Source organism: Daktulosphaira vitifoliae, unplaced genomic scaffold (assembly GCF_025091365.1).
Source record: "Daktulosphaira vitifoliae isolate Bord-2020 unplaced genomic scaffold, ASM2509136v1 Scaffold_3, whole genome shotgun sequence".
In the NCBI taxonomy this organism is placed as follows: Eukaryota; Metazoa; Arthropoda; class Insecta; order Hemiptera; family Phylloxeridae; genus Daktulosphaira; species Daktulosphaira vitifoliae.
The window spans coordinates 34,601,203-34,615,776 of NW_026099574.1; the positions used below are offsets into that span (position 1 = coordinate 34,601,203).

The window sequence follows — 14,574 nt, forward strand, 5'->3', positions numbered from 1 at the left end:
CATTGAGTGACCGTCGTAAATTCAGAAGTTTCCTTTGAACTTGATGCGAAACAAATGAACGTGCGTTGAATGTTAGTTATTATTTATTGAGTAATACAATGTTTGAGGTCATTATCAAGTTCTGAGAATGATAACATAACTTCTCGAATAATTATTTGCAATTGTCGACAGTGCGTTACGAGAGAATTATTAGGAAATTGTTATATATGTAGCGCCATCTAGCGGTGTGTTTAAAGTTTATTTAAAGCAAATACCAGTAAAAATGCGTTGCTCAACAAAAACAAACAACACTTTTTAACGAGAAAAATGTTTGTGAACGCTAATTAGCGATTGAAAAATATTAGAAATTAATAACAAGTAATTTAATAATAAGTTGTTATTGTTAAATTTTGGTAATTAAATAATGAGTAAGCTGTTGTTTTTTTATATTAACACGCATTTAAATAAAATAAAATATCCAACTAACCGTCCCGCTAGAATCTACATTGTAAAATAACTTTATTTTTAATAATAAAATTAAAAAAACGTTTCATTAGATAATAACCTTTGTTACAATTCAATATATATAGTGTTTTTTAAATAACCCATTGTTTATCGCATTATTCATAGAAATCCTGTTATTAGTAACCGTTTTCACGGTAAGGTATACTAATTAGACAAAATAGATCCCGTTACTCGATTTTCTTTTAATTTAATAATTATAATTTAACATTTTTACTGTGTAAAATTATTCTATGATCGCAATATGCAAAGTAAAAAAAATATATATTAAAATAATATTTTAATATTTTTAGGATGAGATTTGTATTTTTTTTTTATTTTGTCTTAGAGAAGGCGGTAAAACTTATCCTATATTTCAACTCTTTAAAAACAATTTTACTCTGCTGTAATTGTTAGGGATCAAGTAAATTGCTTGTAAATTTTGTATTTTTTTTTTTTTCATATATTTATATCGACAGATATAAAATGGAATGGTTACAATATGAGCTATTCGTGAATTTGTCACACTTGTTTAATAATTTCTGTTTTTCTCGAACTATAAGTCTCATCCAAAAACTGTATTAATTGGTGACGTTATCTGTTTCGTTCGTGTCAAGACTTTGATAAAATCAACCGATAGTCAATAGTTGGAATATAATTGTTATCTTGTTTATGCGAGTCAACAGTGCATTAGTAAACACCAGTAGTTGTGACTAGAGAATATTTAATGATAAAGTGATGACACGGTTGGTACGAACATTTATTTATTATTGTCGTGTATTATTATTGTTACTATTTCTCTGTGGCGATAAAAACCGTACAAGCGGATAGCGTTATAATATTATTTATTGCGTGGTGCGGGTGGTGGCCAGCAGCGCACAATCTGGCGGGACCACGTGTTCTCGGTGCAGCGGAAAGTGGCGGTGCACAAATCACCGTAGTACGGTGCGGCAGTCGCAGTGCGAGAGAGATGGACGGAATAGTAATAATGTAATAATATATACGACAAGTGTGTGCTGTGCTTCGGTTGTACGTTGGGATCAAGGCCATTTTTACAACCCGGCCACAACTCGATCCTAATTATACATACACACTATTACTATTTTCCTCTTACTGTTCCCCCCCTCCCACCCCACCCCCTCCAAACGACGATGCAGTTGAGTTTATCGTAGTTTTTTTTTCGTTTCGTTTATTTTTTTGTCTCTAATGACCCGAGACCCGTGTGTACACAAAAGAAATGCGTTACTGGTACAACAGATGATGAGAAGAAAAAGTGGAGGGAGTCAGGAGAAAGACGTGTACTGCTTTAACAGCCACAACCTATAGGATTGCACTTACTCCTTACCTTAGCGTATACAAATGCGATGCTATTAAGTACGTTCGAACCAGCTCGTTCGGGGTCAACAACAGTGCATAATATTATAATGGCCGCACTGAGTAGTGTCAAATGGTTTAAATTAGTCTGGTCATAATAATAAAAAATATATATAAATTTAATACACTGACACTGTTGCACTGCAGTCAATTAAACTACTCTATTTGTAATAACGTTTTAACATGGTGCGATAAAAAAAGCTGAGTAAAAAAAATTAGTTATAAAATAATTTGGCCAGCGAGCGAACAAATTATTTTCAGTTTATCGCTTGTGTTACATGTTTCCAACCTCTTCGCGATCACACTTTGTTTTTACTGTCATTTCTATAGCCTTGTAACCTCAGCTTATGATTTTTTAACATAGATCAATAAAAGTTAATTATGCTGTTTTTTTTTCCTAAACATGAATTTGTATACAATTGCATGGACACGTGAATTTTATGGTAACTAGACAACAGACAGAGTTTATACACTAATTCGCACTCGGATACTAAATTAATATAAACGTGTAATACTTTTGTATGGATTACATTAGATTAATTCATCTATAATATATAACATTGTTTAGACAAATGAACGAATAGTTATAAGAAGTATTATTTGTCGTATGTTTATGATTGTCACAGTGAATGATAATTTACTAAAACGACTCAAATATTGTAAATCGTATGCGTCATAAATTATGATAAGCTAAAGACGATTTAACAGCTATGATTATTTTATAATTAATTTTGGACTCTTAAGAGAAAGTGTCAGTCATCACCTAATTTTAGTTCTACCTAACTGCGTACTAAGTGTATGGAATATAAATATACCATTTAAAAAATTTAAATAAAATAACAATAATTATCATAATTAAATTAATGGTAAAATTAATCATTCTTGTAGTATAACAATTCTGATGTAAAATGATTAAGTGCTTTAAACACGCATTAGATAAATAAATTTAATCAAGATAAATATCTATTTAAAAAACTCAATTTAATCATAACAAATGGTTTTTAAGACCTCAACATTTTATACATAATAGATGGACGAAACAAATATTAACCAATTTTATTTTACATATTCAATCTATACAAACATAACATATAGGTACAAAAAGTTTTTTTAAGGATATTACAATATTTGAATATGTTGAAAATACGTTACCACTTAAATATCCTCTGAAATAGATCAATTTATAAATCATATTAATGTTACTGATAAAAGCAGTAAGGTATTCAAGATTTTAAGAGTTGAGGGGCAACATAAAATGTATTTGAAAAATATTTTTAGTAATATTAAAACATTTGATAACAATTTTTTCACTTTCGTATATTATAAATAAAGTAATAGTTAAAGAAAATAAATAATTAAATAACAAAATTTTTTTCTTTTTTTAAAAATTAACAATACATATTAATTTTTTTAATAATTTATTTATTTATTTATCCAACATAATATGTCCATAAGAAGTGTTTTATAGCAAATAAATTTTAAAAAATTGTCTAAAACTTTTAATTTTAACAACTTACAAAAATGTAATAATAACAACATCATAGTTATTGCATTCGTTGTAACATAGCATAGAAACTAAATTCAATTTTTATTTTAACGATATTAAAGTTATTAATAATATCATACCATGTTCAGGATTTGTAATCAACCATAAACTGCTATAACCATAATATTTCAATACTTATTATCAAAATGGCTCATAATAGGGTTGTAGATAGAAATTTTCTGTAATTAGTTTTTTGTGTGGTTGATAAAAAATTTGTTTATAAATATTTTTATTCACCTCATAAAATAAACAATATGCATAATTAAAAAAAAAAATTACCCGGATATGAGATTTGGAGGGATACAATTACCCCCACCATAAATAAAGCATTAGATGAAGGCCAAACCGGTAGCTACCAATCATTTTTTTTTTATCAAACTAGGATTTTTGTAAATTTTTATTCTTCTATCATTATAATTTTAGAATAATACCTTAAACGTGATAACAATATATTTGACGGTATATACATGATTTCTAAGCCTTGGGCGATTTGTATGAAACACTGTTATTGCAAGAAGTACAGTGGCAATTATATAGTAACGTACACGTGTTAACTGATGATGTTTTGTTTTTATGGAATCATAAATTCGTATATGATGTATTAGTTTTTAAGACAAACCACACTTCTAAGAGTTTAAGGAGGAGGAGCTGAATCGAGAAGTTTAACTTTAAAAAAGATGGCATCACGCTGCCTCGAGACGTTATCAAACTACATTGGAGAATATAATTATAATTTTCATTTATTTCAACCGTTTACTGTTGGGTAAAAAAATAAAGCCGTAAAATTACATTTAAGGTGAGCATATGTGTTTGCATTTTCACTAAACGTAAACACCGGATGATCTGATGAGATTGATAAAAATGAGAATCCGGTCATGCGATTATTTTAGACAAGCAGCAATAACATTTTAAATAATCTTTACATTCGTGCGTTCATCGGTCGTGCCACGATTTCAGGTAGTAATCTTTTTTTAAGTGTAAAAAACAGTAAATTATACTTGATTCGTTAAATGTATACTAGGGACTCGTTAATGTGTAACTCTATTTATCTCTGAACGCCTTTCGAGAAAATATCAATATATAACTATAAAACTTGGTATGTGTTTAAAAACATTGTTTACAGATATTATCATTATATAGAGTAGGTACAGTTCCAGTATAAATATTGGGGGGTATTTCACTATTTCTGTTAGAGTGAGAGCTGTATTTTAAAAAGAGAACCTTTTTTTTTTAAATAATTCTTGTCTTTGGGAGGTACACTGCTCCTGTATCGCATCTAATTAATGAAATAATTTGTCCAAAATTTTATTAGAAAATAAGAATTATAGTTCATTTGACACTATCAATAACTTATTTTAAATCTGATGAAAATTTAATATATAAGAAACATTAAATAAGAACAGTTTTCTAACAATTAATTATTATTAACTAAATGCAGTTCTTATAACATACAAATGAGACATAACTAATGGATTCTTTACGGCAATTAGAAAAAAACGAGAGTGGAAGTAAACACTTTGGCCTTGAATTTACGTGTACACTAAACACGATCCATTATTCAAATCAATATTTTACCTCAAAATGTTTGATAACATTAATTTTAGAAATCATTTATCGACAATTATAATTTTAATAATTTCATCTAGCAGGTAAAATGCATTAGGTAATTTATTGGCCATTAGTTTTTTGAAAAACGAGAAAATAAATCAGAAAAAATATGTTATCTTCTCTTAATGTTAAAAATTATAAGCACGACAAATTAAATAAATATATAATTATTTTTCTTGGTCGTATATTTTATAAAATTGAAGAGCAGAAAGATTGTTTATATTTGTAGTTTTTGTTGTTAAAAATAGGAAACTAATTATATGTAAATATGTTAGAAAAAAGATGTATCACGATAATTTTCAATGAATAAGAAAAAAATTACTTAAAATCATTGTTTAAATTTGTTATTTAAGTATCATAATGAAGTTAAAGACCTAATTCTAATAATATTTTTTCGTCACATCATAAAACTGCATGTATAATAATAAGGAGTTTTTTTATAGTATATTCTTTTCATATATATTTACATTTATAAAATATTTCATAAAATAAAATAATTTGGTTATGATGCTTGAAAATGAAATTTTATTATTATAATTATTCAAAATACTAAAGCTTTCAAATTAACCAACTATATGCTAAATGGTTACAAATTTCACCAAGAAACTATCTGCCCGGCTAGCTCAGTCGGTAGAGCACGAGACTCTTAATCTCGGGGTCGTGGGTTCGAGCCCCACGTTGGGCGAAAAATTTTTTGCATATTTTTCCAACCTTTTCTAATTATTTAAATTTTTATTTAATATCGTTTAAAGAAAACAATCGGTTATTGATACACAAACCGATTTCTAGCAATCGGATATATCATGATATCGTGATACGTGTGATGTAATACACCTTAAACAATATATAAAGGGGGGTATATTTTATTTTTGAATCGTCTGTAGGACTATTAAAGGACGCTAAATCCTACTTTCAGAACATATAAACTCTACATCATGTCAAACATAAAAATTGTCAAAGACTGGGCAAATGCCAATGTCCCGTTACCCAATACGAAGTATATTTTTTGTCGTAGTATAAAATATCTATTTTAGCTATGAAATGTGTCCTTCGTTTAGTACATATATTTAACACAACAGTTAATTTTTATATTATTCAAATTTTCCAATAATTTTAAAAATCTTAATTAACTCAAGAAAATGACATTTACTGAGATGCACTTTAATTTAAGAAAATTTATTTGTACTCATTCTTGGTGCAAAGTGTATTGTTTACGTACAGATTTAACGGTTTACGAAGAACATACAAAGACCTCGTTTGTTATATACCCTCGATAATTCGTGTTCTTAATCTGAGAGCAATAAAGGTCAAGGTTGACAATGAAGACCTTCAGTAGGGTTGCAGATTGCAACAAATCCATCAATGCACCGGTGCGGCCTTCGATGCTTTGTTTTGTACTACTTACGTCGCAAATAAAAAAAATAATAAGTGAATAAAAGAGAGAAAACGTGGTCATTAATTTTATCGCCCGTGTGTGTTGTGCGGTATCACTGATAGGTGTATTACCCAGCAATTGGGCAACACGCACCGTGTGTGTGTACAGTTGTTAGTTCAGTGTGTCGTGATGCAAGTGATGTCCTTGACAGAAGACACAAAGTGCAATTTTTTATTCATTTCGTTATTACCATATAGTGCATTTTAGATGCAGCTGCGCGCACTGTATTGGCCTCGGAGGTACATGGGGTTAAAGTAGATTGTAATTGTGTGTGTAAAGTAACCGTGCCTATACCTATGCAGTTTTTTAAATCAAGGTCGATGCCAACAACAAACACGTGACCGATTTTAATTTATGACAACCTGGCAACAGTCCTGGAGGGCAAATTCAGTATTCAAATAACAATAATATCGATATAAATAATATTACTTTTATAATTATTTTGAAATTTATAACGTACGATGCCATTTAATTTGACGTTTGATTTCTACTAATAATTACACAGAATAAATGTATACATTATGAATGCTACTACGCATTTTACGAGACGGTGAAACAAAAAACGTAACTGAGTCATACTGTGACAGAGGACAATGAATTGAATGAATAAAATGCGTTATCTAATAAAAATAATTATTATTATTTGTTATTGTTGGTGCATTGATCCCAAACGTGTAATATACAACACTACTTCTGTGTGTAGTTTATGTTTATATTATCACTGTGCTCACCGACTTGGAGCACTTGATCGGCCACCTACGCAAACCATCTAGACGTTTACTCGATTATTTACGGCCATTCCAATAAATAATAATTAATGATCGAGTTAACAATTTTCACGACTCACCATTTATTATAAGATGTTATCATAATTTTTCATATTACATAATTTAAGTGTGTCTCGACCGCCTACGTAAAATATAAAAATAATAGTTTATTTCGCCTCCTAATTTTCATTTTTCCAAGACAAGCTTACAACATTCCATTAACTTTTTTAAACTTCAAATGAAGTTAGCAATTTTGTAAAATTATACTTGAAATAAAATGTTTATGTTTTATATGTGAGTACATTGATTTCGACTGCAGTAAAACATTTCAGTATCGTTTCATTTTCCTAGTTTTATCATTGTCTAAACTCAATACATTGGCATTGAATGTGTTGCCGAGTGAAATAATAAATGAAGCGTCGCGTGAAAGATGACTATAGGAAGCAGTTTTACGCAACACGAGTATAACAACCTGGAGGAACATCATTTGAAACGACGACAGTGATAATAATGTTTATTCCATTACGGTTATCGCGAAGAATCACTTTTCGACGTTTTAAAACAATGAGGCGCAGAGATAGTGACCATGTTTTGATGCACAATATTACACATACTCATTACTCGGGCGATAAATCGAATGTATCCATTAATTTCCTTCTTAATCGTTGTTTACCAAATCGTATACGGGCCTAGCAATAATAATGCGATTGCCTTGTTAGCACAGCAGACTGCCACGGGAATTACAGAAAACCCTCCTGGAGTGCGTGTCTTGTACCTGCCTTTTCTTTTATTAAAGGAATACGTCTATTCGAAACTATCTTTACTGATCGCATCTAAACATCTGTGACAACAAGAATTTCATGTGCATATCAACGGGTAATGTGAAAATAATCCGTGATTTAAGTCCAAACGTTAACGAGGCGGAATTATCATTGGAAAATTATACCGAATAATAAAAAAGGAATTAAATTAACATAAGTGGTTAGACGTGAACACATAAATGTCATTTTTTACTAACTCGCTTATACAAAAAAAAAAATAGTAAACTGTAATAACGAATACAAATAATAACAATAGTACATTAATAGATTCACCTCGGAGCAATTACGGTTACATTTGACAATTCAAAACTTATGTAAACTATTCTGTAACATTCGATAGGAAGTATTTTTTTACGGTCAAATGCGGATGTGGGATTATAAGATCAACACGTTGTCATAATTGCCCATTCAAAGTTATAGATCAGAATATCCATAACGTAATACAAGTCTATCGCTAAAGTGTCTACAGATCGAGTTAGTGTTAAGTTTTTAATGTTTATCCGCTCATACGACTTTTTTCACTACATGTTTAAAAAACATATTTTCTCTATTGTGGACGGGTTTATTAGTTCTTCGAAAAAGGATTTTTAAGACTACTACTTTTATTATTTATTTTTATTCTTCAACCCAGTACACTCAAAGCAATTATATTAATATTTCATTCATAATGTTCTTTTTAGACTGTCCTAGTAGGTAACCATATTATAGGCGATAAAATGACAACCGGAATCTTATTTTCCGGTTTTAAGTTAATAATTTTAGTAGATTTTGTTGATCGATCTAAAATTACCTTTTCTAGTAACTTATTTTGAACGTAAGCTTGTTCTTTTGGTTTAACCGCACCCCCATAATTTTGTAAGGTGTACACCGCTTTCTCTTGGATATTTAGTTATGGACGTATTGTACAACTTCACTTCTCCTCAGCTCCTCTTAACAGCGTCCAAACCGTTATTGGTCCTGTACAAATAATAGATAATACAATATTGTTATTAATGTTCATCTCTTTCTCTCCCGAACACGTTTCTAGTACAACGTTGACCTTATGCAGAGGATTAGGCGATTTGTGGCGATCGTTCTGTCAGATAACCGACTTCGACAACATCAAAGGTGGATGATGGAAAGGAAAGACGATAGAGATTACTAGTAGAAAGAAAATAGAATATAACGTAAAAAAAAAAAAAAAAATCGTAGAAAAAGCGTCAGTGCGTAACAATATTAATGAGAGAGGTAAATGTCACTGGAAACAGTCGTGACGAATTTGATATTATACAAGACGTAACGCATATATGTATATGTATTTTTCGACGCATTGGTTTTAATTTTGATTATATTTTTTAGTGGTTTAAAATACAGATCAAGTTACACATGTTAATAGGTTAGTCGCTCGAGTGGAAAGAACTCACCCGCATCATGTATCGCGTGTTTATTATTATTATAATTACATTAGTTATTTGTTGAAGTTTATTTTTTATCTTGTTTCTATATTATGTAAAATCAGATACTTAGCAGCATCAATACCGAGAACATAAAATGATTAATATTTGTGTTACTGATAAAAAAAAATACTTAACTTTTCTTGTCCGTTTACAAAATTATTAGTTGAAGTACTCGATAAATTAAACGTTAAGAATTCTTTAAAAAATACATTATTTCAAACGAAAGACAGCATAATTTATTGTATTGAAAATATGTCATTTCTTTATTGACACTCTATTAAGGACGACATTAAACACTTATATTCAAATATTTATTAATTATTTGCAGATATTGAAAAACCGTCTCAATCAAAGATTTATTTATATCCTCAAATAAAGTGAACTTGGGTTGAGATAAGATCAATGATTGATTTTGTCTATTCGATAGGACGACATGCGTAGGCATCGTATTGCTCGTATGACATAAGACGTGAGTAATATATTATTGTGAGTCGTTCACAGAACCAATTACTGTATGGCATAAATAAGGTCTCCTAGGAAACAATAATTATTAACGATTATTAACACTATGATTAATACGACCTAAAGTAATTCGAATAGGCTAACACCATCAAATCCGTTGCTGTATAATCAATGTAAGATAATTATTATAGCAACTGCTCGACAATCTTACACATCACAACCGTATTTGCACTCATCACATATGTGTGCGTTATTGTATTAATGTTGATCGATAACGTTATGTCGTGCTCATCCTTAGATAACGTCTCATTTGTGCAGCTCTTTGTGTTCAAGTTCACGGGTCAAGTAGATATCCATTCATTAACATTGGAAAACTAGCGACGAGTGCATTATGTACTATATGAATAAAAATGTAATTAATGGTAATCAGGTACAGGTGATTTTTTTAATGTAGCAGGTACTTGTAATTCAATTTAAAATTCCATTTTCGATGGTGTATATTTAAAATTTTCAAGTGGATTTGTAGGCAAAGATTTAAATTATTCAAGAACAGACAGAAGTTGCACGTATCATATTTACATGCAATTTGTATTTTGCAACACTAAATTCTACGTGTTTGTCGTGCACACCAGAAAAGTGCATTTCATTGTTTTGTAGGATTATGACTTGTCAATACAAAGTGCTTACGATAAACGTTCGGTAAGATATTTAGTGGCTAGTACCAATTCGTTAGTTCACGATTCGACTTCGTGCCATCATAATTTGATATTTTTATGCCAACATGACTAGGCCAACAGGAAAAAGTAGCTAATAAGTGTTAAAACTAAATCCTTGCAACTTCTTTCCTCGTCAAAACTAATTTTTTTTTTTGCGTAGTTTGAATTGCGAACGGTATTATAAATTCGAGAGTATTTTTGTCTTTATACTCTACAGGCCTCCAAATTGAAGTCGATCGAAATGAGTAGTCACGAGTCCTTTAAAATACGTGGACGGTGTGTTGGAAAGTCAGTGGTCGGTGAAATAATAATATTTTTTTTATAATTTGATTACTACTTGAAATGTATGATTTAAACGATTATGCTCTAAGAGCTCAAACAAAATTATTCTCCGCAGATTATGAATAGTATTTTGTTGGCACCGATTAACACTTCATTTAGCTTTTATTTTCTTTCATTTACTCAGTTTAAAAGTTAAAACACAAGATCATTAAGATAGAGACTTTCATCTTATTTCTATCGCCATTTTTCGAGGTATAATTTAATTTTTACTGCGTTCCAATAATTTAGCGCAGAATAGACGTTGATTACAACATTTATTATTTTGATAAAGTGCACTGCAATCAAATCAGTGATTATAATTTAACAGAATTTGTGCTAGCGCAAAAAACGCATCGCTCCCCGTTTTAAAAACAATGAAATAAAACGTTGAACAGATTCAATAAAACCTACTATTGTAATAAACTCGAATGAATGTTAAACTGACTTAAAAAAAAAAGAAGAAAAACCGATTGCATAGAAAACAATGACATTATTTTGTTGCAGTATTTTACAAATCTTGGTCATTGTTTGTAATTAAATTAAGATAAAGGGTAAGTATTCAATGCGTTCTAAAACAAATTGGCATAGAAAATTATGTGCACTGCATTATGCGTCAAATTGATAACCTTGAAACACTTTTTATCGTAAAAACATAATTTTGCATTCTATTTACTTGAATTGAATCGCCAATTGCATGATTATACCTAACCCAGCATAGGACACTACTGCGTAGTGCTTTGATAATTATTGTTTTTAAATTGCCATTTAATGAATAATAATAATAATAATATACATATTTAAATATTTAAATATTACAATAATATACTAGTTATGATTAAATTGTAATTATTATTTTATTTTCATCATTCGTCATGTTTAAATATTATACGTTATTTATAATTATTTTTACCAATACAAACACAAGTAGTTTTATAAATACTATCTAATTTCATGTATGTTTGCTATAATTTATCTTAACAAGTTTTTTTTATTTTTAATAATTTAATTTTTAACGGTACAGTTTTATTTCTAGAAAGATAATTTGACATATTCAATCTTATGTGTTTTAGTAATCATATTTGCATGGGTAGATATTTTTTAATAAATATTTCGCACTTAAAACAAAACTTATCATTGTAAATAATAATACGAAAAATACCACAAAGTGTAACACGATTTTAATGCAAATTTTATGTGTCTATAATACAGATAAAAATGTCTTTATTTCTCTCGTGTTTTTATATTGGTGTAAAATTTCATTAAAAAAAAATTTAAATATATGGTGTATCATATACACTGTTGACGTGACTCGTATGAATTACAGTGGTTTGCCGTTTTTTCTAAAAAAAACAATGGCACGTGTGTGGAGTGATGAAGTGAACCGGTAAAAAAACGTGAACGCTTATTATTTTTTCAGCAAAACAGGGAGTTATTTGATGTACACCTGTACATATTTTAAGGGGTGAATTATTGATGCAATAGATACAGTTAAACGAGATAGGTCTGTACTACCGAGTAGGCCACCCGGCTTACTGACGTGCGCGATGTGTTGCACGGGAGGTTACATGATCCCAGTTTGCGTGTGACCTCCGGATCTCCGTTGGTAGACAAACGACACTAGGGTAAGCTATCTGGGTACTTATGTTTTGTTTTTATCATGAAAGTCAAAAGGTCGAAGCTACCGGTCTTTGTTGTTAGTCGATCGACCAGTAAACACGAAATTTTAAATAAATAAACTTGTTTTTGTTAAAATAATAATACCAAATGAGACTACATTAAAGGAAAAGTTGTAGTAGAGCCAACGCATATGTTATTAGTTCAATTAAATAAAAATTGTGTATAATAAAAGTAGTTGTAGATGTATAACATGTAAGAGTACAAAATACTTTTAAATATACACTGTTAGAAATTATTAAAAAACTGTCATGCGTCATTATGATATTTTTACACCTATACATATGTTAATTTTACAAAATAGAGTAATTTTGACATAAAGTATCTAAAATTCGTAGACTAATATTTAATGTTTAATTTATAATATTTTTAACACTATTCATCAAAATATTTCCTTATATTGTACACGTTAAAAACTTCCAGTATAACTGGAAGTTTTAACTGATTAACTGTGTAATATATACATAGTTAATCAGATCTAATTGACAACTATGGAAACAATTAAAATTTTCCTGGAAATTTTTGTAACTTGTTTTACACTCTTAGACAACTATAAAAGCTATTTTCTATTATTTATTTTTATTAATTAAACAAATTAAAAATTATTTTTTTAAATTTTTAATTTTATTTAAAGTTTTATAACAGTTTATTTTTAAGTGTAGTTTAAAACTTTATTTTTAGGATTATTTTCTTTCTTTAATATATTCTTCTTTTTTTCTTTTTAAAAAAAGGTTAAATTTTTTTAAGGAGTTGGTGGCCTTTTATTTTTTTTTTATTTTTGTGATATATCTCCACATTAGTATGTATAGAAAAAAGATAGTACGCTTTAAATTCTTAACCAGAATTTGGACGTTCGATTCACAGGTCAGCGTGTTCAAATTTTCTGAAAAGAATTGCACAATTACTTTTCCACTGATCAAATTTTACGCTACGGTTGTAAACATGTTCATGTCAATTTATGTTTTGAAGAAAATATCTCAGTATTCAGAAGATTTTTTTTAACGTTGCGATCACCCATGGAGTTTTGTTATTATTTTGTTTGCCAGGACAGCTCCTCCCGCTAAGGGAACGGCAAATGTCACCTTTCATGTGGCACAGTAAGAATACCGGGAGGAGTCTACCTGGCTTGGTGGCTAAAAGAAAATATGTATCATCCGACAAACGGACCGCCTCTTTGTTTGAAAATATTTATATCGACCGCCAAGGAAATAAGCCGCCTACATACGGTTCAGATAAATTGATGTGTAACACGATTACCTCTTTGCTTAGATTCGGTCATCTAATATCCCGCAGTGCTATGGAATTGCCGAATCTACGGAAATCAGTATGATTCCGACGTGGTATTGATTGGTGGCGACATAAAGATTTAGATATGACCGCAAACGAATTTATCGAAAGTGCCGACAGAAATATTATTTTCACGGTGGTGACAATTCAATACAACTACTTTTCCGGAGGTCGACTTTATTATAAGGATCAGATGTTACGTGAAAACTGAATTAAAAATGTTTTCATCGTGGAGATCATTAAAAGAAACCACGTCTTTAATTAGTAAATTTACAGTCGTGCAAGTGTTTACGATGACTCATTTGATGGTTTCAAAAATAAATTGTAAAACTCAAGGATCGAGTATCACAACTACAGCAATATTCTATTTTTTGCGCGTTATTCTTGTAAATGAGCAATACTTACGTATAACAGTCCACGTATTAGTGTATCATGTACCTATTATGTGTGTATTCAATATATTTTTACCCATTATGTATCATCATTTACCTTGTTTTTAATGTCTGAAAATGTGATACCGATTGGACATAAAATTTACGACATACATCGCGGAGACATCACAATTAAAGTTATTTATTTTGTTGAAAAAAAAAATTGATAACATTCATGTTCGATATAGACTATTGCCGATGAATCTTTTTGATTTA

General features: G+C 29.7%; 1 non-coding gene across 1 annotated transcript; it reads left to right on the top strand.

The window, feature by feature from the left end:
* Positions 1-5,620: 5,620 nt before the first annotated feature.
* Trnak-cuu (transfer RNA lysine (anticodon CUU)) lies at positions 5,621-5,693 on the top strand. The gene has a single exon. It is a non-coding gene; the product is annotated as a tRNA-Lys (tRNA).
* The last annotated feature ends 8,881 nt before the right edge of the window (positions 5,694-14,574 follow it).